Here is a 23,730-nt window from a genome sequence, read left to right as displayed (position 1 = left end):
CAGGTAAGGACTTCGACGTTTTCACGTCGATTTTACAAGCTCCGTTTTAGTCACTGTTCATGCAAGATTAATCTAGTTAGTTTTTGGACTTTTGAAGCTTGTAGATATGTTGGTGAGGTCCCAAGGAGCTTGGGAGTGCATCCTTGGACGGAATTGGACGTCGGAACCACGAACTGTAAGTTTGGCCGAATTTTCATATTTTTGGAAAGTTTGATCCCGTTGTTTTTAGGCCCTAAAACTTGTCCAACGTGGTAGATTATGATTAGGGCTTCATTTTGGTATAAATTACGTGAAAAATAGATGAAAAACGAAGGAGTATAGTGAGTTTAAAGTTTTCCCAGTTTTCCGATGACTGAAGTCCGGCGAGGGTAGGCCGGAGAAGAAACAGGAATATTCCGTTAATTTTAACGGAATATTCCTAACGGCAGTAACGGTATCCGGTTAAGTTTAACGGAATATTTCAGAATTTTAACGGAATATTCCTGACGGCGTCAATTGACACCGTCAGTGTGCATGGCACGTGGCCGCGCGTGGGGGCGCATAGGTCCGTGCCTATTTTGGCGCGTGGGGGCGCGTGAGAGGTCCAAAAATTATTTTAAAAATATGGTTGCGATCCTGAGGTTGTGTAGAGCACGTTGGTAAATTCATTTGTCCATTTTGAGCAATGTATGAGAAGTTATTACGAGAAGTTGGTTATGTACTTTAAAGTTAACGTTTTTATAGTTATTTCGCATATAGGTGATTCCTATCCCGAGGACGAGCGTGCACACTCGAGGCAGGGGGGCTACGACCCTTCCACATACCAGTGAGTGGGCTTTTGTTTTTCGTATATACCTATATACATTTATATTCCCAGAAATTGATTAAAAAGGGTTATTTATGTTATGCCATGCACCATATTATTATTGTTTGTACATCATCACATGCATTAGTAGGGGCATACATTTATATATGCGTATTGGGTGCCGTGGACGCACAGGTAAGTGCCAGGTAAGAGGTATGCATGTTTACATTTCAGTAGTGGTTTGAGATGATTAGAGAGCTCATAACCTGCACCCCCGGTGTTAGTGCTCCCGCCCAGAGTAGGGCACAGTCCTTCACGTGATGTTCACCTCCCGCACCACACGCTCAGCTTGGATCCAAGTTAGGTGCACAGTCCTGTCGTACAGACCACATTAGGTGGTTTCGACTCGTAGGTGACCCGCGATTATTCGCACAGTCTTCACGTGATCGTAGCACTAGAGCGTACATATGTATTACACCCAGGCCTGTCGTACAGACCACTTTAGGTGGTTCCGACTCGTGGGCAGGTTCAGTTATTGAGTTTGAGATTTGAGCTCTATATGCAGCCGTACAGGTCACGTTAGGTGACTCCGGCTGCCAGATTGCATGTTATTGACATACTTTATACCTGAGCACTTGCATTGTATTATGAGGTTCTGACATGGCATATTCTGGAGCATGATTGGCATACCCTTGAGCATGTTTGGCATATCTATACATACGTATATATGTTTATTTCTGGGAAGTATACAGGTTTTACGGCGAGGGGTTAGAATGTATTTTGCTAAATGGTTTTCAAAGAGCTTTGTTTTTGCCCACTCACGCTTTTGTTTTGCGCCCCTCCAGGTTCTAGTTGATTAGCAGTTTCGGTGGTATTCCCAGAGGATTCTCCTGGCTTTTCTGACAGATACTCACCAGCGTAGGGTCACCTTCGGGTGTACTTTTATCGCAACTTTCTCTTTGGACTGCTGTAGACCTGCTCTGAAATTGTATCTCACTTACTAGCACTTGTTTTAGTACTTGTATGCTAGTTTTATTTTATTCGTACTTTTATATTACTACTTTATTGGCTTCTGCACGTGCACATGGCTACGTCACCTTCGTGTGACGGCCAGCACGCTCCGATCTCGGTCGGGGTGTGTCAGTTTGGTATCAGAGCTTAGGTTTGGCAGTCTTGTGTCCTTGTGAGTATTCTAATGGTTTTGGTGTCTTCTGTCAGAATTATGCCTCCTCGTCGGGAACCACGTCGTTCTTCTGAGTCTAGCTTCCCCGATGTTGCTCAGTTGGGGGAAGTTATTGCTACAGCCCTTCAGTCAGTGATGCGCTCTCCCCAAAGGACTCCTCTGGAGACTATGTACAATCTGAAGTTGGATAAGTTCAAGGGTAGTGAGGGCCACGAGGGCGCAGAGCGATGGTTGGAACACGTTGAGAAGACCTTCCGTGTGTTGCATAATCAGGGGAACCTTCCTATGGAGAGGTGGGTCGAGACGACCTCATGGTTTCTGGATACGGAGTCTGCGGCTTGGTGAGAGCAGGAGCTTCGTAGGTTGACTCCAGATCAGATGACTGATTGGAATGTTTTTACGGATTTGTTCAAGAGGAGATATGTGCCCCCTGAGTACATTGATAGAAAGAAACAGGAGTTCACCGAGCTGAAACAGCGGAAGATGACGGCGAATGAGTACTACCGCAAGTTTACGGACTTGTCTCGTTACCATCCTGACGTCGCTGGTAATCCGGCGGAGATGCTTCGTCGTTTTCGCCTAGGTACTAAGAAGAAGTGGCGTTCGATGGCGACTACTGTCCACAGCGAGACTTACCAGGATTTCTATGAGATTTTGTTGAGGATTGAGGACTCTGAGAACATGTCGAGCGACACTGATGAGGAAAAGGACGACAATCAGAAGAAGGATGACAAAGGTAAAGGTCAGGCATCGCTCGGGCCCCGTCAGACTCAGAACTTCAAGAGGGGTGGTGCTAGCTCGAGTTCTTCGAGTGGTGGCTTCAGTGCCACTGGACAGGGTCGTGGAGGTAGATTTTCTGGTGGCGCTAGAGGCCAGAGGCAAGGCGATGGTGGGCGAGGCAGAGCCCCAGTTTGCCGTAGGTGTAACAACAGGCATTTCGGCAAGTGTAGACGTGGTAGCAGCGATTGTTTCACGTGTGGACAGATGGGACATACAGCGGCGAATTGTCCCCAGGGTCAGCAGCAGCAGAAACCACAGCAGACCTTTATGCCACCACCTGCACCACTCCAGCAGATCCAGGGTTCTAGTAGCTACGGCCAGACGGGTCGAGGTGGTGCTTACCACTATCAGGGTGATGCTGTCCCTTATGCTCCGGGGCAGTATTAGTATCCCCAGGATCCCTATTCCCAGGGTGGCTATCCTCAGTATTCGGGCGGCTATATGCCGTATCCTCCAGCTCCAGTAGGTGGTTCTCAGTGGTACCAAGGAGGACAGTATCAGCAGGGGGAGATTGCTACCAGCAGTGCAGGGTCTTCGAGACAGTCGGGTCAGCCCAGTCAGGGGCGTGGTGCTCAGGGACGCGGGGTTCAAGCGAGCAGAGGCCGCGGCGGGCGTCAGCAGGGACAGGGGCGTCTTCACAATATTTCTCTACAGGACGCTCAGAACAACCCAGATTTGATTATGGGTACGTTAAACATTCTTGGTTGTTTTGCTAGGGTCTTAATTGATTGTGGAGCTACACATTCCGTAATTTCTCATACATTTGCTCAAGTGACGCAACCTCGCCCCACACCTCTAGGGTACGATTTAGAGTTCGCTATGCCTAGAGGAGAGAGATGTGTTGTAGATTGTGTGTACCCAGGATGTCCAGTGATCGTAGAGGGTGTTGCTTTGTCAGCCGATCTTATCCCGTTAGATATTGTGGACTTTGATGTGATTCTGGGCACGGATTAGTTACACTTCTATCGTGCCAACATTGACTGTTACGGGAAAGTAGTTACATTTCATCGACCTGGACTACCTGTGGTTACTTTCGTGGGTGAGCAGAGTGGGGTGAGACATGGCGTTATTTCGGCGCTGCGAGCGAAAAAGTTGTTATCTAAGGGTTGTCGGGGGTACTTAGCCCATGTGGTGTTGGATGAGGCTCCTCCTAGTGGTGTTGAGGACGTGAGGGTGGTCAGACACTTTCCTGATGTATTTCCCGAGGATTTACCTGGTCTACCCCCAGATCGAGACATGGAGTTCACTATTGAGTTGCTTCCAAGTACTAATCCTATTTCTTTAACTCCTTATCGTATGGCTCCCGCGGAGTTAAGGGAATTGAAAGTTCAGCTGCAGGAGTTAGTGGATAAGGGATTTATCCAGCCTAGTACTTCGCCTTGGGGCGCTCCAGTGTTGTTTGTGAGGAAAAAGGATGGAACTTTGAGACTGTGCATCGACTACAGGCAACTGAATCGGGTGACGATTAAAAACCGTTATCCATTGCCTCGTATCGATGATTTGTTTGATCAGTTGAGAGGTGCTTGTGTGTTTTCCAAAATTGACTTGAGGTCTGGGTACTATCAGCTGAAGATTAATAGGGATGATGTCCCTAAAACGGCGTTCAGGACTCGTTATGGTCATTACGAGTTTCTGGTTATGCCATTTGGGTTGACGAATGCACCAGCAACTTTCATGGATTTGATGAATCGGGTGTTCCAGCCTTACTTGGATAGGTTCGTTATTGTTTTCATCGACGATATTTTGGTGTATTCTAAGTCGAAGGCGGAGCATGTTCGACATCTTACTTTGGTGTTGAAGAGGTTGAGGGAACACCAATTATATGCTAAGTTTAGCAAGTGCCAGTTCTGGCTAAACCAAGTAGCGTTTTTGGGGCACGTCATTTCTGCTCAGGGTATTCTGGTTGACCCTCAGAAGGTTGCAGCGGTGGAGAATTGGGAGCAACCGCGAACCGTCACCGAGGTGAGGAGTTTCCTTGGTTTGGCGGGGTATTATCGGAGATTTGTCAAGGATTTCTCTGTGATTGCCTTACCACTGACGAGATTAACGAGGAAAGATGTTAAATTTGAGTGGGATGATAGATGTGAGCAGAGTTTCCAGCAGTTGAAGCATTGTCTCACTCATGCACCGGTTTTGGCACTCCCGGACGATAGTGGTGATTTCGAGGTTTATAGCGATGCTTCCTTGAATGGTCTGGGATGTGTATTGATGCAGCATGGTAGGGTGATTGCTTATGCTTCACGTCAGTTGAAACCTCATGAGTTGAATTACCCTACACATGATTTGGAGTTGGCTGCTATCATTTTCGCGTTGAAGTTGTGGAGACACTATCTTTATGGTGAGAAGTGTAGGATCTTTACTGATCATAAGAGTCTCCAGTATCTTTTTACTCAGAAGGAACTTAATCTTCGTCAGCAGAGGTGGATGGAGTTGGTCAGCGATTACGATTGCACGATTGATTATCACCCTGGTCGTGCGAATGTAGTTGCTGATGCACTTAGCCGGAAGTCTCAAGGTCGTATTAATCCGTTGTACGCTAGTCGTGTTCCTCTTTTGGCTGACTTGCGTGCTACGGGAGTAAGGTTAGAAGCCGAAGACCGAGAGGTGGCGTTACTTGCTAATTTCCAAGTTAGGTCGATACTTGTTGATCGGGTGCTTGAAACTCAGGTAGCTGATCAGGAGACTCAAGAACTTATTCAAGCTCGAGAGCAAGGAAGGAGGAGAGACCTCAGGGTACGTGAATCGGATGGCATGTTGATGCAAGAGGGAAGAATGTTTGTACTTAATATTGAGGATTTGAAGAAGGAAATTCTTGATGAAGCACATATCTCGGCTTATGCCATGCATCCAGGAGCTACTAAAATGTATCATACCATTCGACCATTTTATTATTGGCCGGGTATGAAGAGGGAAATAGCCGAGTATGTGAGTAGGTGTGCCATTTGTCAGCAGGTTAAAGCAGAGAGGAAGAAGCCGTTTGGGTTGTTGCAGCCGCTTCCCGTTCCAGAGTGGAAATGGGAAAATATCACCATGGATTTTGTGTACAAGTTGCCGCGTACACAAAATGGCTTTGACGGCATTTGGGTAAAAGTTGATCGACTCACTAAATCGGCACATTTTATTCCTGTGAGGGAGAAGTTTTCCTTAAATCGTTTAGCGGAGTTGTTCATTTCAAAGGTGGTGAAGTATTATGGTGTCCCGGTGAGTATTGTCTCGGATCGTGATCCACGATTCACATCTAAGTTTTGGGTGGCTTTTCAGGAAGCTTTGGGTACGAGACTACTTTACAGTACGGCGTATCATCCTCAGACGGATGGACAGTCAGAGAGGACTATTCAGACTTTGGAGGATATGCTGCGAGCTTCGGTGTTGCAGTTTGGTGATGCTCGGCACCAGCGGTTGGATTTGATGGAATTCGCTTACAACAACAGTTTTCACTCGAGTATTGGCATGGCGCTATTTGAGGCATTGTATGGTAGAGCTTGTCGCACACCGTTGTGTTGGTCAGAGGTTGGAGAAAGAGTCTTAGTGGGTCCGGAGATTGTTGAGGAGACTACTCAGAACGTTCAGGTAATTAAGTCTAACCTGAAAGCAGCTCAGGACAGGCAGAAGAGTCTAGCGGATCGGCATGCTACGGACAGAGTGTATGAGATCGGAGACTGGGTATTTTTGAAGCTTTCACTGTGGAGAGGTGTCGTGCGGTTTGGAAAGAAGGGGAAGTTGAGTCCCAGATACATTGGACCATACATGGTCACAGAACGAGTTGGTGAGGTAGCTTACAGGTTGGAGTTGCCTCCGGAGTTGGCTAGAGTGCATAATGTTTTTCACGTGTCCATGCTCCGACACTATATTGCTGATCCATCTCACGTGATACCTCCTCAACCGTTAGAGATTAATCCAGATTTGACGTATGACGAGGAACCGGTGACGATCATCGATTGGAAAGAGAAGGTTCTGAGGAACAAGACGGTGAATTTAGTGAAAGTTCTGTGGAGGAATCATTCAGTCGAGGAAGCTACGTGGGAGACAGAAGATCGGATGAGGGATTTGTATCCTCGATTGTTCTTTGACCACTAGGGGTTATACTTGGTTGTTTTGAATTTCGGGACGAAATTCTATTAAGGTGGGAAGGTTGTGACATCCCGTCCCGGAAATATCGAAACGTACGTGTGAAATTACAAGTTTGCCCCTAGTGCGTTTTCGTCACATTATTGGTTGTTTGGTGTGGTGTGGCATGTTTGGAACCACACACACTCCCACCCACACTCCCTTTCTCTCTGTCTCTTTTTCCCTGTTTCTCTCTCTCTCCCCCGAGCTCCATTCCCTTTCTTCTTCTTTGAAAACGTACGGACAAACCCCAAAACACCTCAAACCTTAACAAATCGAGGGAACCAAGTACACCATCAAGTTCGTGAGGCTGAGAAGAGTCCAGTGGTACCATTTTCAGGTAAGGACTTCGACGTTTTCACGTCGATTTTACAAGCTCCGTTTTAGTCACTGTTCATGCAAGATTAATCTAGTTAGTTTTTGGACTTTTGAAGCTTGTAGATATGTTGGTGAGGTCCCAAGGAGCTTGGGAGTGCATCGTTGGACGGAATTGGACGTCGGAACCACGAACTGTAAGTTTGGCCGAATTTTCATATTTTTGGAAAGTTTGATCCCGTTGTTTTTAGGCCCTGAAACTTGTCCAACGTGGTAAATTATGATTAGGGCTTCATTTTGGTATAAATTACGTGAAAAATAGATGAAAAACGAAGGAGTATAGTGAGTTTAAAGTTTTCCCAGTTTTCCGGTGACCGGAGTCCGGCGAGGGTAGGCCGGAGAAGAAACAGGAATATTCCGTTAATTTTAACAGAATATTCCTAACGGCAGTAACGGTATCCGGTTAAGTTTAACGGAATATTCCAGAATTTTAACGGAATATTCCTGACGGCGTCAATTGACACCGTCAGTGTGCATGGCACGTGGCCGCGCGTGGGGGCGCGTAGGTCCGTGCCTATTTTGGCGCGTGGGGGCGCGTGAGAGGTCCAAAAATTATTTTAAAAATATGGTTGTGATCTTGAGGTTGTGTAGAGCACGTTGGTATATTCATTTGTCCATTTTGAGCAATGTATGAGAAGTTATTACGAGAAGTTGGTTATGTGCTTTAAAGTTAACGTTTTTATAGTTATTTCGCATATAGGTGATTCCTATCCCGAGGACGAGCGTGCACACTCGAGGCAGGGGGGCTACGACCCTTCCACATACCAGTGAGTAGGCTTTTGTTTTCCGTATATACCTATATACATTTATATTCCCAGAAATTGATTAAAAAGGGTTATTTATGTTATGCCATGCACCATATTATTATTGTTTGTACATCATCACATGCATTAGTAGGGGCATACATTTATATATGCGTATTGGGTGCCGTGGACGCACAGGTAAGTGCCAGGTAAGAGGTATGCATGTTTACATTTCAGTAGTGGTTTGAGATGATTAGAGAGCTCATAACCTGCACCCCCGGTGTTAGTGCTCCCGCCCAGAGTAGGGCACAGTCCTTCACGTGATGTTCACCTCCCGCACCACACGCTCAGCTTGGATCCAAGTTAGGTGCACAGTCCTGTCGTACAGACCACATTAGGTGGTTTCGACTCGTAGGTGACCCGCGATTATTCGCACAGTCTTCACGTGATCGTAGCACTAGAGCGTACATATGTATTACACCCAGGCCTGTCGTACAGACCACTTTAGGTGGTTCCGACTCGTGGGCAGGTTCAGTTATTGAGTTTGAGATTTGAGCTCTATATGCAGCCGTACAGGTCACGTTAGGTGACTCCGGCTGCCAGATTGCATGTTATTGACATACTTTATACCTGAGCACTTGCATTGTATTATGAGGTTCTGACATGGCATATTCTGGAGCATGATTGGCATACCCTTGAGCATGTTTGGCATATCTATACATACGTATATATGTTTATTTTTGGGAAGTATACAGGTTTTACGGCGAGGGGTTAGAATGTATTTTGCTAAATGGTTTTCAAAGAGCTTTGTTTTTGCCCACTCATGCTTTTGTTTTGCGCCCCTCCAGGTTCTAGTTGATTAGCAGTTTCGGTGGTATTCCCAGAGGATTCTCCCGGCTTTTCTGACAGATACTCACCAGCGTAGGGTCACCTTCGGGTGTACTTTTATCGCAACTTTCTCTTTGGACTGCTGTAGACCTGCTCTGAAATTGTATCTCACTTACTAGCACTTGTTTTAGTACTTGTATGCTAGTTTTATTTTATTCGTACTTTTATATTACTACTTTATTGGCTTCTGCATGTGCATATGGCTACGTCACCTTCGTGTGACGGCCAGCACGCTCCGATCTCGGTCGGGGTGTGTCATTATGTTCCACATCAGCCTATAACAAATTTTTTGACAGATTTTTAATGGAAGGACCACATTGCTTTATGACATCTATTTTCAAGGACAATATTGATCGATTTTCAATTTCAAGGACCACCTTGATGGGGTGGGTTAATTTGGAGACCATTTGTGATATAAACCCTTATTACAATTAAATTGTTTAACTGAATGTGGTTGAGATTAATTAGCAAGTTAATTAATCAAATGAAAAAGGTCAAGTTGTGCTTTAAATTAGTTTCCGGTTTCACGGCCCAATGTGTCTTGGTCCATTAGGCCCATTACGCTAAGATTGTGTGACAACTTAACTTAAATGTCACAAGCCCAATATCAAAAGAAGGCCGGCTATACATGAGAAAAACAAGGATTTTTCACTTAAGCTACTCAAATTTGGAGAGGCTATAAAATGGGAACTAATGGTTCGTTTACTTAATCGTAATCAAAATAGGAGAGATTTGATTGAGGAGGAATTTGATTGATGAGGAGTTAGAATGAGAAGGAGTCATAATTGGATTCTTGTTGAAGCTGTTTACTTAAATGTTCTGGAATCGGAGTAGGAATGAAATTGAGTTCATATAGGTTGTTTACTAGTTCACCTGAATGGGAATAGAAATCAATATAATTACTACAATGCCTTCTTGATCTTATTTTTTTTTTTAATTTTTTTATTTCATCTATATTTATTTTTAATAACATTTTCATTAGTTATTTTAAAATGGCCCCATCCACCTCCTTAGCACTGCCATGGCTTCTTGCTTTTAACCTGGCCAAATTCATCTTCCAAATCCCACCCTATAGAAAAAATTAACATTATAAGAACCTAGCCAACAGAGTTGGCACCGCGTTGTGTTGCTTAACGAGTTTTATTCGATTGCTTTCCACCAGCGTCAAGTGATAAAGCGCTAACGCCGAGTCGTTGCGCATCCGCTCATTCTTCGCCCTCACGAGCACATGCATCAGCAGAGGCAATACTTCGAGCACTATGGTCACCATCTTGTTGTCTTCCTCCAACCCCAAGCTGACTTGCCAAATTCATCTTCCTAGTTCCCACTGAAGAATATGTCGAATAAGAGGGCATAATAGCCAAATTCATCTTCCCATTTGTCTTCATCCAACTCCAACGCCAGGTTGAAGCATCAGTCGAATAAGAGGGCATAATAGGAAAGTAGAAATGCATTATTGATTCCTTCACCATCCCAGAATCCAAATATCTCACCCATGGAGGGAGTCCAATTCCTCCAGTTTCAGGAATTGAATTCCATTTTTCATATGGGTCCCACATGCTATCGATTCCTCCAAATCGTAGTAAACACAAGAATTATCCGTAATCGAATTCCTTATTTTCATTCTGATTACAGGTGCGTAAACATGCCCTAAGAGAGAAACCTCACTAGGTTTTGTAAGAAATAAATAGGAGAAATTACTCTTCCTTTCCTCTCTAAAGGTCTACCATCTAGGGTGATTTCACTAGCATCAAATCACTGATCATTCATCTTCTCTTCACATTTCACCATGGTGTGGAAACTTAGAGGTTCCATTCTTTTGGAAGTTGGAGATTTTATTCAACACATTCACAAAAAGCAAAGATCCACGAAGTAAGGAAATATCCAAGGATCAATAAAGAAAATTGAAGGCCCTTCACTTAGGTGATAACCTTGTGAAAGCACTATGTCTTTTGTGAGGAATTAATTTGTATATGAGAGAACACTTTGTGTTTGTGATTCTCTTGTACTCGTTGGTAATCAATAACGCATCCGTTATTAGAGAGGTACTCTTATATTGGAGGAACTCTGAAATTGTTTTGTGTCTTGTTTATTATTTGATTATTATTTATTTTTATTTTTTATTTTTTTGGTTTAGTTCACAACAAGTGGTATCTAGAGCTTAGGTTCTTATGTGGGTTGTGACTATCAAGCAATGACAAAGACTGGTGATTCCACTGGTAGTGATGATGTTGAAGAAAAGTCTGGCATTAGTGGAACTAGATGGTTCAGAGTGCTCCGTTTGAAATTAAGAAATTTGATGGAATGAACAACTTTGCTATGTGGTAGTGTGAGGCTCAAGATGGCTTGATACCATAAGGTTTGGTTTTTATGTTAGGAGATATGTCGTTGTCATTGAAGAAAGAAGAATGGGAAAGATTGAATGCTCATGCATGTTCTAGGATTTGACTATGCTTGGGAAAGCAACAAAAGTACGGTGTGATGAATATAAATTCGGCGAAGGAATTGTGGGCTACATTGGAGACAAAATATATGAAGAAGAGTGTAGAGAATTGACTGCATCTTAAGAGAAAGTTGTAAAAGTTCAAGTACAGAGAGGGCACACAGATGATTGACCATCTAGAAGAGTTTAACAAGCTTCTAGATGAATAGGCAATTCTTGAAGAGATAATCAAGGATGAAGACAAGGCTTTGATCTTGATGAACTCACTGCATGAATCCTATGAGCCTTTCGTTACTACTTGGATTTATGGCAGGGAGACAATTAAGTATGATGAAATCTCGAATACTCTTATGAATCATGAGGTTAAACATCTTGACAGGCAAGAAAGGAATAACTTTGAAGCTTTGATGGTGAGAGAGAGATCAAAGGAAAAGAAAGACTCCTATAGTAAAAACAATAGGTCTCATACTAGAAGAGTCTCGAAGAATATGAAGTTCTTAGACAATGATGAGTATGCCTTTTGTCATGAGAAAGGACACTAGAAGAAGAACTACCTTAAGATCAAAGAAAAGACTAAAGGAAAGAAGAAGGATGACTTAGAAGAAAATTTGGTTGAAGTCGAGGATAAGGAATTTGTTTATGCCCTAATTGCATCGAGCACTATGGATTATATGAAAGAGTGGGTGCTCGACACAGGTGTACTCATTACATGACTTCTCAAAAGCATTGGTTTTCAAGCTTTAAAGTCATGAATGGAACTCTGTATATAGGAGATGATAACCTATGTACAACACAAGGAATTGGAAGTAGAGGTGGGCACATAGGTAGAGGAACCGTGGGTCGGGGTGGTTACGGGTCGGTTCCAAATATTTTAGAAAATAAACGGGCCATACTGGGCCGGGCCTATGTCATTTACGGGGCGGGTTGAGTCCTAAGCCCTAGAAAAATGGGGCCCCAGACCGACTCGTTTCTACTTATAATGAACGGTTGAGATTGAATGATAACTAAATCATCCAGGTTTCCAATCAATCTCACTCTCACATTCTCACTCCCATCTTTCCACCATCTAATCCGTCATTCCCTCGACTTCCTCGACTCCGACGAGATCCAATAGAACCCAGCCTATTATCGCCGTCGCGACCACAGAACTGCACCACCCATCCAGCCATCCTCCTCGATAACATCCCAGGACCCAGAGAACCCAGATCCCAGAACCTCGATTCTCTCATCTTCGACAACACCACTGCCATCCTGAGCATTATCACCCCATCACCGATGTCGAGGACATTGCTACCAGCCTAGATTCTTTTTCTTGGCCGGCTACTGTAAGTCTACTTCTCCGAAAATTGAACTGCTACCAGCCTAAAATTTAATTTAATTTTTTCGAATTTTATTTTTGTTGATGCGGAGGATCAGTAGCATGAATAATGGGATTTGATTAAAGACTAAATCTTTAGGTGGGAGTAATTTGATGAATGCATGAACATTTGGGTGAAGGAATTGTGGATCTGTTTGGCTGGGAGTGGGATTTGGGATTTGTGTTAGGATTTGGAGTGTTTGGTTATTGATGATGAAACCCTAGAAACAAAAAGCTAGGTCAGTTGGTTGGGATTGGGATTTCAATTTGAGTAGGCAATTTTGAATTTAATTGGATCAAGAACTGCGTCTTCAGATTTAGGGGGGGTTTTTATTTCTTCTAGTTTTTGTTAGGGTTTCGTGTATGCTTATTCTGCTAGGTTGTATCTATGTAAATTATGCTTATTTGACTATGTGCTATTTGGAAAACCAATTTATGCATTCTGAGAATCTAAAGTAATAATAATTTTGTGAAATTAATGTGTTGTATGATTTTGTTTCATGTTCTCGATATCGTTCCAACTTGATAACTGCTAATTTGAGCATGCTGTGTGTGTTTTGTATGTGTGTGTGTGTTTGTGTTTTGTGGTTTAGTTATTATTATTTGATACTAGATTGCTTCTTGTAACAGTGAATGCAGAAAATTGGCTCTTTTTATGTTCAGTGTGAGTGATTATTAAGTTGGTTTTTTTGGTTGCAGGTAAGTGAACTAGAGAAGTGGGGCTACTCTGCTGATTGGAAGAAAGTACTAGTCTTCTTCTTTGGAACATTTGGGTGAAGGAATTGTGGATCTGTTTGTGCAAAATCTGCACACTGCAGTGTGCACTGGTAGTGAATCTGTGCAAATATTAGTGTTTTTTTTAAAAATAAATGAAAAAAAAAAGACCAGTGGACCCAACCCGAACTGGCCCGTTTTAACCAGGCCAAGTTAGGTCTGGTTCCTATATTAGAAAATGTTGTCCTCGGCCCAGCCCGACCCTTTTCTTATAAGCCCAGGTCTGGTTCCTATATTAGAAAATGTTGTCCTCGCCCTGACCCAACCCTTTTCTTCTAAGCCTAGGTCTGGTCTGGTCTCTTCAAAATTGGGCTTGGCCCGGCCAGTGCCCACCCCTAATTGGAAGCATCAGGACTAAGCATCATGATGGCTTGATTTAAGAATTGCATGGTGTAAGGTATGTCCCAAATCTGAAGAAAAATTTGATCTCACTAGGCATTCTCGAGTTATAAGGATACAAGTGTTACTTGATAACAACGTGCTCAAAACTGTTAAAGGAGCACTTGTCGTAATGAAAGGACCTCGAAATGGCTTGCTTTATATGCTATAAGGAAAAACTTTGGAGAACGGAGTGGATATGGTAGTTAATGAAGTGCAAAGTGATAAAGGTGACTTGTCAGTATTATGGCACATGAGGTTGAGACATGTAGGAGAAAAAGCATTGCAAGGATTGATCAAGCAAGGTGCTTAAAAGGAGCAAAAACTGGAAATGTAGAGTTTTATGAGCATTGTGTTCTTGGCAAACAAACAAAGGTGAAATTTGGCTCAACATTTAATCAAACGAAATGAATTTTAGACTATGTTCACTCTGATGCCTGCAAAGAATGCCTCTTTAGGTGGAAATAGATGGTTTGTATCTTTCATTGATGACTACTCTTGCAGATCATGGATATATATGATGAAACGAAAGGATGAGGTTCTTGACATCTTCCTAGAACGAAAGAACATAGTGGAGAACAAGACTGGAAAGAAAATTAAGATATTAAGAAGTGACCATGTAGGGGAACATACCTCTGATCCTTTCTTTAAGGTGTGTAAAAAGGAAGGGATCACTCAACATTTCAGTGCTAGACATACTCTATAGAAAAATGGGATTCCAAAGAAACTAAATAGGACCTTCCTTGGGAAAGTTCGTTGAATGCTATCTCAAGCTAAGCTGCCAAAAGGTTTTAGGCAGAAGCTTTGAGCTATACATATCATGTATTTAATCATTTACCATTAGCAACATTGGAGGAAGAAAATCCATTGAAGTGTGGCCCGGAGAACCAGCTAAGGATTACGATGAGCTACGAGTGTTTGGATGCAATGCTTACTTTCATGTGAAGGAAAACAAACTGGATCCACGAGCGAAGAAAGCTTTCTTTATGGGATCCAATAGCGGTGTGAAAGGCTTCAGACAGTGGTGTTCCGCGCTGAACAAGATTATAGTGAACAGATATGAGACCTTCGATGAAGGAAGATGTTCAACTATTAAAGCTTGGGGAACAAGTAATCGTGAATTCACAACCAAGTGAGGAAGCTGTGGAAGAAGAAAGACAAAGTGATTAACTTGAACATGAAGAGAGTGATCATGAAGAAGAAACAAAAGAATTCAAGATACAAGATGATTGCATAGCCAAAAGGAAGGGAAAAAGAGAAAATCCTTACCTGCGAGATAGAAGGATTGTTGGCCTGCATAGTATATGCATTGCCAGTAATTGAGGCTGAAATTCCTAATAATTTTGAAGAAGCAGCAAATAGTGAAGAAAAAGGTAGATAACATGATGCAATGGACGATGGGAAAGGCAAAAAAAGATTGTTTTGTAAGCTCAGAAAATTGCTATATGGTTTGAAGCAGTCGCCCAGGCAGTGGTATTTAAGATTTGACAAGTTTGTGAAGAGTTAAGACTATTTAAGAAGTCACTATGATCATTGTGTTTATCACAAGAAGTTGAAAGATAGTTCGTTTGTCCTTCTTAATCTATGTGGACGACATGCTCAGAGCCTCAAGAAATATTTCAAAGATAGAAAAGTTGAAGGAACAAATGAAAAGGGAGTTCAAAATGAAGGATCTCGGTGAAGCCAAGAAAATATTGGGAATGGAAATCACAAGGGATAGATAGAAAGGTTTGGTGTGTTTTTCTCTGAAGTTGTATCTTGTGAAGTTGTTACAAAAGTTTGGAGTAACAAAAAATACTAAGCCTGTGGGAACTCCATTGGGTGTTCACTTCAAGTTGAGCAGTCAACAATGTCCTAAAATTGATGAAGGAAAGATGAAGATGGAAGGTGTTCCATATACTAATTTGGTTAGAGGATTAATTTATGCGATGGTTTGTACTCGTCTTGATATTGCACACACAGCTGGAATTGTTAGCAGGTTCATGCATAATCTTGGAAGAGAGTATTGGAATGCTGCTAAGTGAATACTAAGGTATTTACGTGGAATGAGGGACAAAGGTATTTGTTTTGAAAGAAGTGATGAAGGAATTGATAAGTTCTCAATTGGATATGTGGACTTAAATTTTGCTGGTGATTTTGACAAGAGAAGATCAACAACAGGGTACATGTTTACTATGGCAAATAGTCCTAATGCTGGAAATCAATACTACAACCAACGGTGGCACTATCAACCATAGAAGTAGAATGCATGGCGATTGCTGGAGCTATCCAAGAAGCAATCTAGCTCTGAGGTTGTTAAGAGACTTAGGTGTGTAATAATACAAGTTGGATGTATATTGTGACAGCCAAAGTGCCATTTACTTGGCCAAATATGAGGTATATCATACTAGGACTAAGCACATTAATGTACGATACCATTTTGTGAGAGAAGTGGTAGCTGAAGGTGAGATTCGTCTCAAGAAGATTGCTATAGAAGAAACTTCAGCTAACATGTTGACAAAGATGGTTTAATGCATCCAAGTTCGAGCACTGCTTGGATTTGGTGCATTTGAAGCGAGTTTGATCTTGCGATATGGTGGAGCAATGGAAGCTGTTGTTGGATGCCTCGTATGGATTTCCTGCAAAGGTGGAGATTGTTAGATTTGACATTAAATCAACATGCCTAAACTAAAACAAGAATCAAAGAAGGATTGGGATATCTTGGACATAAAATATAAGTATGTATGTTTCCTAGTTTGATTGGGATTTGGTTTTAATATAGGATTTGGTTTCCTGTATTCTAAGGCCTTTGTGTAAAACCCATGACATCTATTAGTATAAATAGATGGCTGTAGGATAGGGTTTATGGGAGGAGAGTTTGAGAGGCATTAGTTTGTATACGAGAGAACATTGTGTGTTTGTGAGTTCTCTTGTATTCATTGGTAATCAATAAAGCTTCCGTTGTTAGAGCGGTACTCCTATATTAGAGGAATTCTGAAATTGTTTTGTGTTTTGTTTATTGATTGATTGTTTTTTTTTTTGGTTTAGTTCACAATAGATACAAGGTCCGAATGTTGCCCAATGTGTTTCCTAGGTTGAACTATTAGTTCAACATAGCGATGAGGACATGGCGGGATCTATAAGAAGAAAGTTGAAATTCGTTTTGAAGCAAATGGAACTCGAGGAGCAACAAAAGATTAAATCTGAGTACTACAGAAAATAGGAAAAAAAGAACTATATAGGAAGCTAAATATTGTACCTTAGTGTCACAAAATTTAGTTTTAGCACCTCTAGTCTTAATGCGAGGTTTTCTTCATGCAGTACAGTCACCCTATTAATATTATAATACAAAAAATATTGTTAATTTCTTCATGCAGAACAGTCTCACTGTTTGTGACAAAGGAAAGCTCTTTGAAATGGGCCTGAACTACATCAAATCTTGGAAGAAGCATCCAGTAAAGGACTGTGCCGTGGCTCAAAGGGGAGAAGGAACTGATGAAATTGAGCAGGCATTTCTCGAGAGATGCGCACTTTACTATTATGAGTTGAAAGACAACAGATCCATGATGAATTTTGTTAGAGCTTTTTGTTCTATAATTTCAATGTGAAACTTTTTGAAGGAGCACGCTAGTCTTGATGAGCTTCTTTTGTTGGAAGAGGGATTGGGAAACTATCTTGAGGCTGCAGAAATCGCAAAACTGAAAGGTGATATTCTACTCCAAGCTGATTTCCTTGAAAAGGCTGGCAAGTTCAGAGAGGCATCATTGCATATTCTATTCTATGGGCTTGCCAACTCTCTTTGGTCATATGGCAGCAAGGGATGGCCCGTAAAGCAGTTTTCACAAAAGGAGGAGCTTTTATCAAAAGCCAAGTCATGTGCTAAGCACGAGACAGAAAGCTTTTACGAGTTTGTTTGCTTGAGGTTGACATTTTGTTAAATGAGCAGAGTGACTTGGTTGTGATGAAAAATCACATGAATGCTTGCCAGAGACACAGGAGTGTTGGAGGTGAAATTTTGTCTGCTAAAAAAATATTGGATGCTCATCTTTCTTCAAGTGGCGATAAGTATGTGTGGGAAGAAATGTTGGTTGTTGGTCTGATAAAGTGTCCAGCAAATGGAATTTCTGAAAATCAAGCTTCCGTGGAATCGTTGATTTATTTCTGGAATTTTTGGAAGGATAAAATTGCTCACATATTTGAATATCTCAGATGCCTCGAATCCCAGGAAGTTAGTGAATACAAAAGTTATGGAGAGTTTTGTTTGAATTACTTGGGAGTTTGGAGAATGTATCATAATCTGAGTCCAGTCTATGTTTTACTGATTCCGGATGCTGATTGCGTTCATGGATTGAATAAAAAGTGTTTTAGAAATCAAGGGAAATTGGTCTCCGTTGATGCTCAGCAGCTTGCTTCGGCCGCTAGGAATTATTGGAGTTCGGAATTGCACTATGTTGGAATGAAGGTTTTGGACAAGCTCGAAAAAATCTACAAGTTTCCCAGCAAGAATGTTGAGTCTGTGTTCCATCGAAGCAGGTGTCTTACCTATATCCGTGAGGTCTCGGTATATCTTTTGCAATCAAAATGTTTGAACTTAAGGTATCATGATGCCGAGCAATTGCACAAATGTGTAACATTTTCGACTGGAAGTATTGTTCCTTTAGTATTTCCTATGGATTGGAGGAATTCATTGAGGGAGAATATGATTTCTGTTCGAAGAACTGATGCTTCAAAGAATGTGTTGAAACAAGTAATAAATGAGTTTAACAGAGCAAAGAATGAGCTGTCTTTTGGGCAAATGGGAAGCTTGTAATGGTCATTCTCGGGACTGGTAAGTTTAATAATGAACTGTACAAGAAGCTTGTGAGAAAACTTGACTGCAACTTGTCATGGCAGGTGTTCATCGAGAATCTCAGTGGGATTGTCGAACATGGAAACACCAGTCAAGAACCGAAAGAGGTGTCTGCAATGTTGAGGTTCTATGAAGCTTTAGCTGAAACTTATAATGTGAACTGGAGGGCTGTGAAGGATTACATAACACCTGGTTGCTTTCTATACCTTGTAGAGCGCCTTCTGATATGGGCGACTTGCTTTCAGGGTTATGCTATCACTACAAGTTCTTGTTTTACCGAGTGGCTTATATACCAAGGGGAAGATACCAGCTTACGTTTGAGGGGGGCTGATGTTCGACCATCTTTGGATGGTATCCTTTGTTTTGTGATTGACGTGACTCAGGAGTGCATTTACAATAAGGTCGATATGGTGGAATGGATTAAAATGTCCATCGAAGAATGGAAGAACTACTGTTCACTACTCATGTTCAGATTGGTCGTTATGTTATGCTTGGTTTATGTGAATTTTGGTATTGGTCTTGATTTACTCATGATTTGCTGGGCAGGATCTATATCACTGAAGAGCTGCCGTCGGAATTCTATGATGCCCTCAAAAGCAGGAGCAGCCACAAATCTGTTAGGTTAGATGTGAATATGCTCGCGGCAGCTCCTAAGAAGGTCGGTAATCCTTCGGTAATAACAAGTTTTGGGACCAATTGTTCAAGGTGGTTGTGTTCAGATGCTGTCTTTGTTGACATGATCGCCAACCAGCCTAGGGATGGCATATTTAGAAATTTGTTTCGTAAACCATCAGTCCTAAAAGCTTCGCCAGCTGGATCTTGCACTCGTGCGCTTTATGCTACCAATTCTGAGGAGGGGAAGACTGGTGCTGCATTGGATAAACCATGCGACGCCGGAGACAGTGACACTATAAGTGATGAAAATTGTGAATCCAACGAGTCTCTAGAGTCTCCGCAAATTGATGTTGCTTCTGTACCGAGTGAGACCAGGGAGACAGTGGTCGAGCCAACATGGGGTTAGTGGTTGTCCATGATCTCAACAACATGGGAGACAATGGTCAAGCCAACATGGGAGACAGTGGTCGAGCCAACGTGGGAGATAGTGGTTGAGCCAACATGGGATCAGTGGTTGTCCATGAAGCCGAAGCATAGGCGGACTAAGAGGATTTAAGTAAAGTTATTATATATCATATAAATAAGTGCTTATGAACACTTAAAAAAATAAACTATACTTGTAAATTGAAACATACAATCCAAAAATAAAGCAGTGTTATGACAACGGAGCCTCCAATAAAAAGATTAAAAAAATAAACCACTCAGAAGCAAATAGAAACCCCTTTAATTAAGGGAAATGCTCTTATGGCACCACGTGCAGAATGCCTACAAAAAATCATGCTAAATTACAACCTTCCTTTACATTTTTTTTTCTCTATTGTGCGCACTAAATGTTCGATGCCTTAGTTGACAAGCCTTAGTAGTCTTCAACATTACTTTACAGTTTCCTATAGCCACTCTTGACAAGCCTCTACATATCATAGTAGTTGACATATGTTGGCATAAGCCTTCAACAAATGTTAGTAAGAATTGACATCTTTCTATTAGGTGCTCAAAGAAATGGTCTAATGAAGCTTTTTTGGTCGATATCATGACCCCATTATTTGAAAATCCTAACTTACCATTGCATGGACAGTCACATTATAGGCGAGGAGAATCACATATGAAATGAGTCAAATCTGTTGGTTGATGCTGCTGGTTCCCAATGTACTGGAAACAAGGGGAAGATAAAGAACAAGAACAAGAGAGGCAAGACCAAGAAGGGCCGAAACTAGCCCTCTAGACATTCTATATATGCTATGTGAATTTTGTTTTGCTGTGCAAGAATTTGATGGTTCCTTTGATGAGTATTGTTTTTAACTGGATATAGTTGGTTGGTTGGTTGGTTGGTTGAAAGATGAAGGCCTAAACCACCATGCAATCCGTCACTTGCAATATTGTCCATTTTATGTAAGAAAACTTCTTCAAATTCACGTAGTTTTTTACTATATATTGGAGCAGTTTTTCCTTTAGTGGTTTCCATTTCATTTCTGTGTGACAATTTGACATATAATTTGAAAATGCAAAATTAATAAGTGACCGCACATTAGGGATGATTTTGAACAACGTTTGAGCTTCTGTGTAGGGAATCAACGATCAATTACGATATTATTTTGTATAGCACAACATATTACTATAGTCTTCCAAAAATATTAATCACTCTTATGTTTATGATCACATCATTGAACCTACAACATCAAGTGCAAGAGTAAATGCTTTCTAATCTTACATTATTTTATTATTTTCCTTCGTGACAGATTCAGAGAATGTCATTGTCTTGGATGGTTTGCAGGATCTTTTGGTATTGCTATTGCCTTAGAGCAGTATCAGATGTTATCAACAATCAATGAAAATTTTATATATAGAAATAAATTCGAATATGCTAAGAAATAATAAATGCAAATCAATAATTTGGCAGAGTGAACAAGATCAAATTAATATAAAATTGAAAGAAAAAAAAAACAGTGATCTAGGCTTGAGTATCGCAATGTCCTTGAAACAGAATTTATTCCCTACTCAGTGCTTGTAGTTTGATGGACTTCTACTTCACTAGGATTCAATGATCAAACCAGAATTTCAGCACCAGAAAACTTGGCTTCTAACGAATATCTTTGTGGTTCTCTTAGGAAGTAGGTTTTGGGATTTTAGAAGTAGAATTCGTTTTTTCTGTGTTCTAAATGTCATGCAGATGGATGTGTATACAATGCACAAATGTCTGTTCGTAACATATATGAATATGGGATGCATCTTTTGGAAAACATTTGCTCAGATAGGTTTGTTGCTCTTTGGCGAGAGAGGATCCTCACCGGATCGTCTTTGTGAGGATCTCGAGGATCCTCCAATCACATATGTTCATCATACATCGCCAATTTTTGTCAAGTACTGTTTATATTTAATTTTAAATATAAAAGTTACAATAATTTCTGACTGTACGATGTACGATGTACGATGAACGAATGTGATTTGAGGATCCTCAGGATCCTCCAAAGAGGAACCAACGAGGATCTCCTCTTTGGCATTCTGATCTCCTTTTTGGCGTTCCTTCATCGTCTCAGACTTCATCCGAAAGGATGAGTCTGTTAAAAAAAAAATTTAATTAAATTCAAAATTAATTAAAAATAATAATTAATTATTGGATTTAATATTAGAGTCCGAGCCCCCATTTTTGACAATTAAATATATTTTAATTATACATTATTTATATATTTAATTATCACACACCCAAACCCAAAGTTCAAGCCCATTTTTTCTTTCAATGATCCATCTTTTCAATCACTTTGTATGATGGACAAGATGTTATAAAGTGTGTGAAACTTTCCAACTTGACCAATGTGGGACAAATGAGATGGAAGGAAATTTCCAACAAAAACTCCAACAGGCAGACTTAAAGCTATTATTCATGTTATTTATATCACTTTGGAGAGGGTTAGCATTCTTTTTGGATTGAGTGTGATTCTTGTTTAGTAGTGCACTTTCTTTCTAATGGATCTTCTTAGATGCCTTGGCGTTTATCGGTTGATTGGGTAAATTGTTGTACCATCCTCTCTTCATGCATGCATGTTCGGTTTTTTCACATTTATTGCGAAGAAAATTAGGTGGTAGATTGTTTGGCAAACTATGATGTTGGTAATGTTTGGGTTCATTGGTGGGATTCTTGTCCGCAATGTGCAATTGTAACTTTTGTTCATAATCCTTCTAGTTTTCAAATTTTCATTTTTCTTAGAAGTTCTCTTAATTGATTTTTGTCTCTAATACTTCCTGTTAGGGTTTGGCTTCATATCCCCTCTAACTTATTGTATCTTTATTTTTTTTTCTTCAATATGTATTCACAATAATGTCTTCTTCTATTATAGCAATGATGAAGTGGATATGACATTATTATTTTAATTAAAAAAATTCAGAGAATGTCGTTTGATGATTAAATGCAGAATTTGAATAAGACAAAGGAAGCCATCAAGGCTAAGATTGGGGCAGAGGCTGCAACCATCTTTGCAGCGAAGCCATATACTTCATTGGAATTGGCACTCTTTTATTAGACAATGGACGCACGTTGTGTTGTTGGTCATTTCCTTCCGGAGTAGGATTCTCTCATCTCATATTCTCATTCCCTTCCTTCTCATCCTCTTGCATATTACTTTTTCTCTTATTGTCTCTATAAAAAAATTAATATAAGATGTTGACATGACTTAACTATAACCATTCAAATAGGAGGAGAGAGAGATGAGGAGGGGAGAGACTCCTCCTTCTTTCCTTCCATAACTACGAGAGATTTTTCAGTGTGACCGAAACACGGGATGGTATACCACGTGTCACTATATAGATGGTGTTACATGTGTGTTAAAAGTTAATAATTTAAAAAATACAATTTCCCACCACTTGTATAAAAACACGTGATGTATAACCCATGTTCCTGTCATAAGGAAAAATTTATCCATGACTACGATTGTAATTATATAGTAGACTAAATTCTTTATAATTTGCTTGACTTAACAAATGGTGACATTCCCTGATCTCGGTATCCAGAGGACACTATGTGCTGGCCAACACTTGAAGGCGATGAAAGTCATCCTATCATGCTTATATTAAGAACATGTAAACATGCATACAAAATTTACGCCAAATAAAATAAACATAAATAAAATACATAACTTTAAATATTAAAATATGAGAATGCATGAATATGTTCACATCATACAATCAATCAAGATTACAACGCAAGGGTTGTACGTCTTTTTTCTAAGTCCTGAAGGGCGCACAAAACAAAGACAATTATGGTTCAGACAATTATTAAGAGTAGGAAGGGATAAGATAACCAGGTTGAGTTCATGGATTAAACTAGGTTCATGGATTAAACTAGGTCGGGTGAGCAGACTAGAGTTTACAATAGTAATAAGTAAAACCACTTTTCTTTGAACATACTAACCGCATGTTTTAGAAAACTCATATAGTAGTACGTAGAATGTTTTTCTGAAAATCCTAGCATGCCAAAAAAAATA

The 23,730-nt window shown here is 40.9% G+C and overlaps 1 pseudogene; it reads left to right on the top strand.

Moving 5' to 3' along the window:
* Positions 1-2,135: 2,135 nt before the first annotated feature.
* Positions 2,136-3,471, top strand: LOC148690209 (uncharacterized; annotated as a pseudogene).
* Positions 3,472-23,730: the final 20,259 nt, after the last annotated feature.

This window comes from Pyrus communis, chromosome 16 (genome assembly GCF_041283825.1).
Source record: "Pyrus communis isolate YQ-2024b chromosome 16, ASM4128382v1, whole genome shotgun sequence".
NCBI lineage: Eukaryota > Viridiplantae > Streptophyta > Magnoliopsida > Rosales > Rosaceae > Pyrus > Pyrus communis.
Note: the sequence above shows the minus strand (reverse complement) of the source record. Positions and strands in the feature narration are given on the sequence as shown.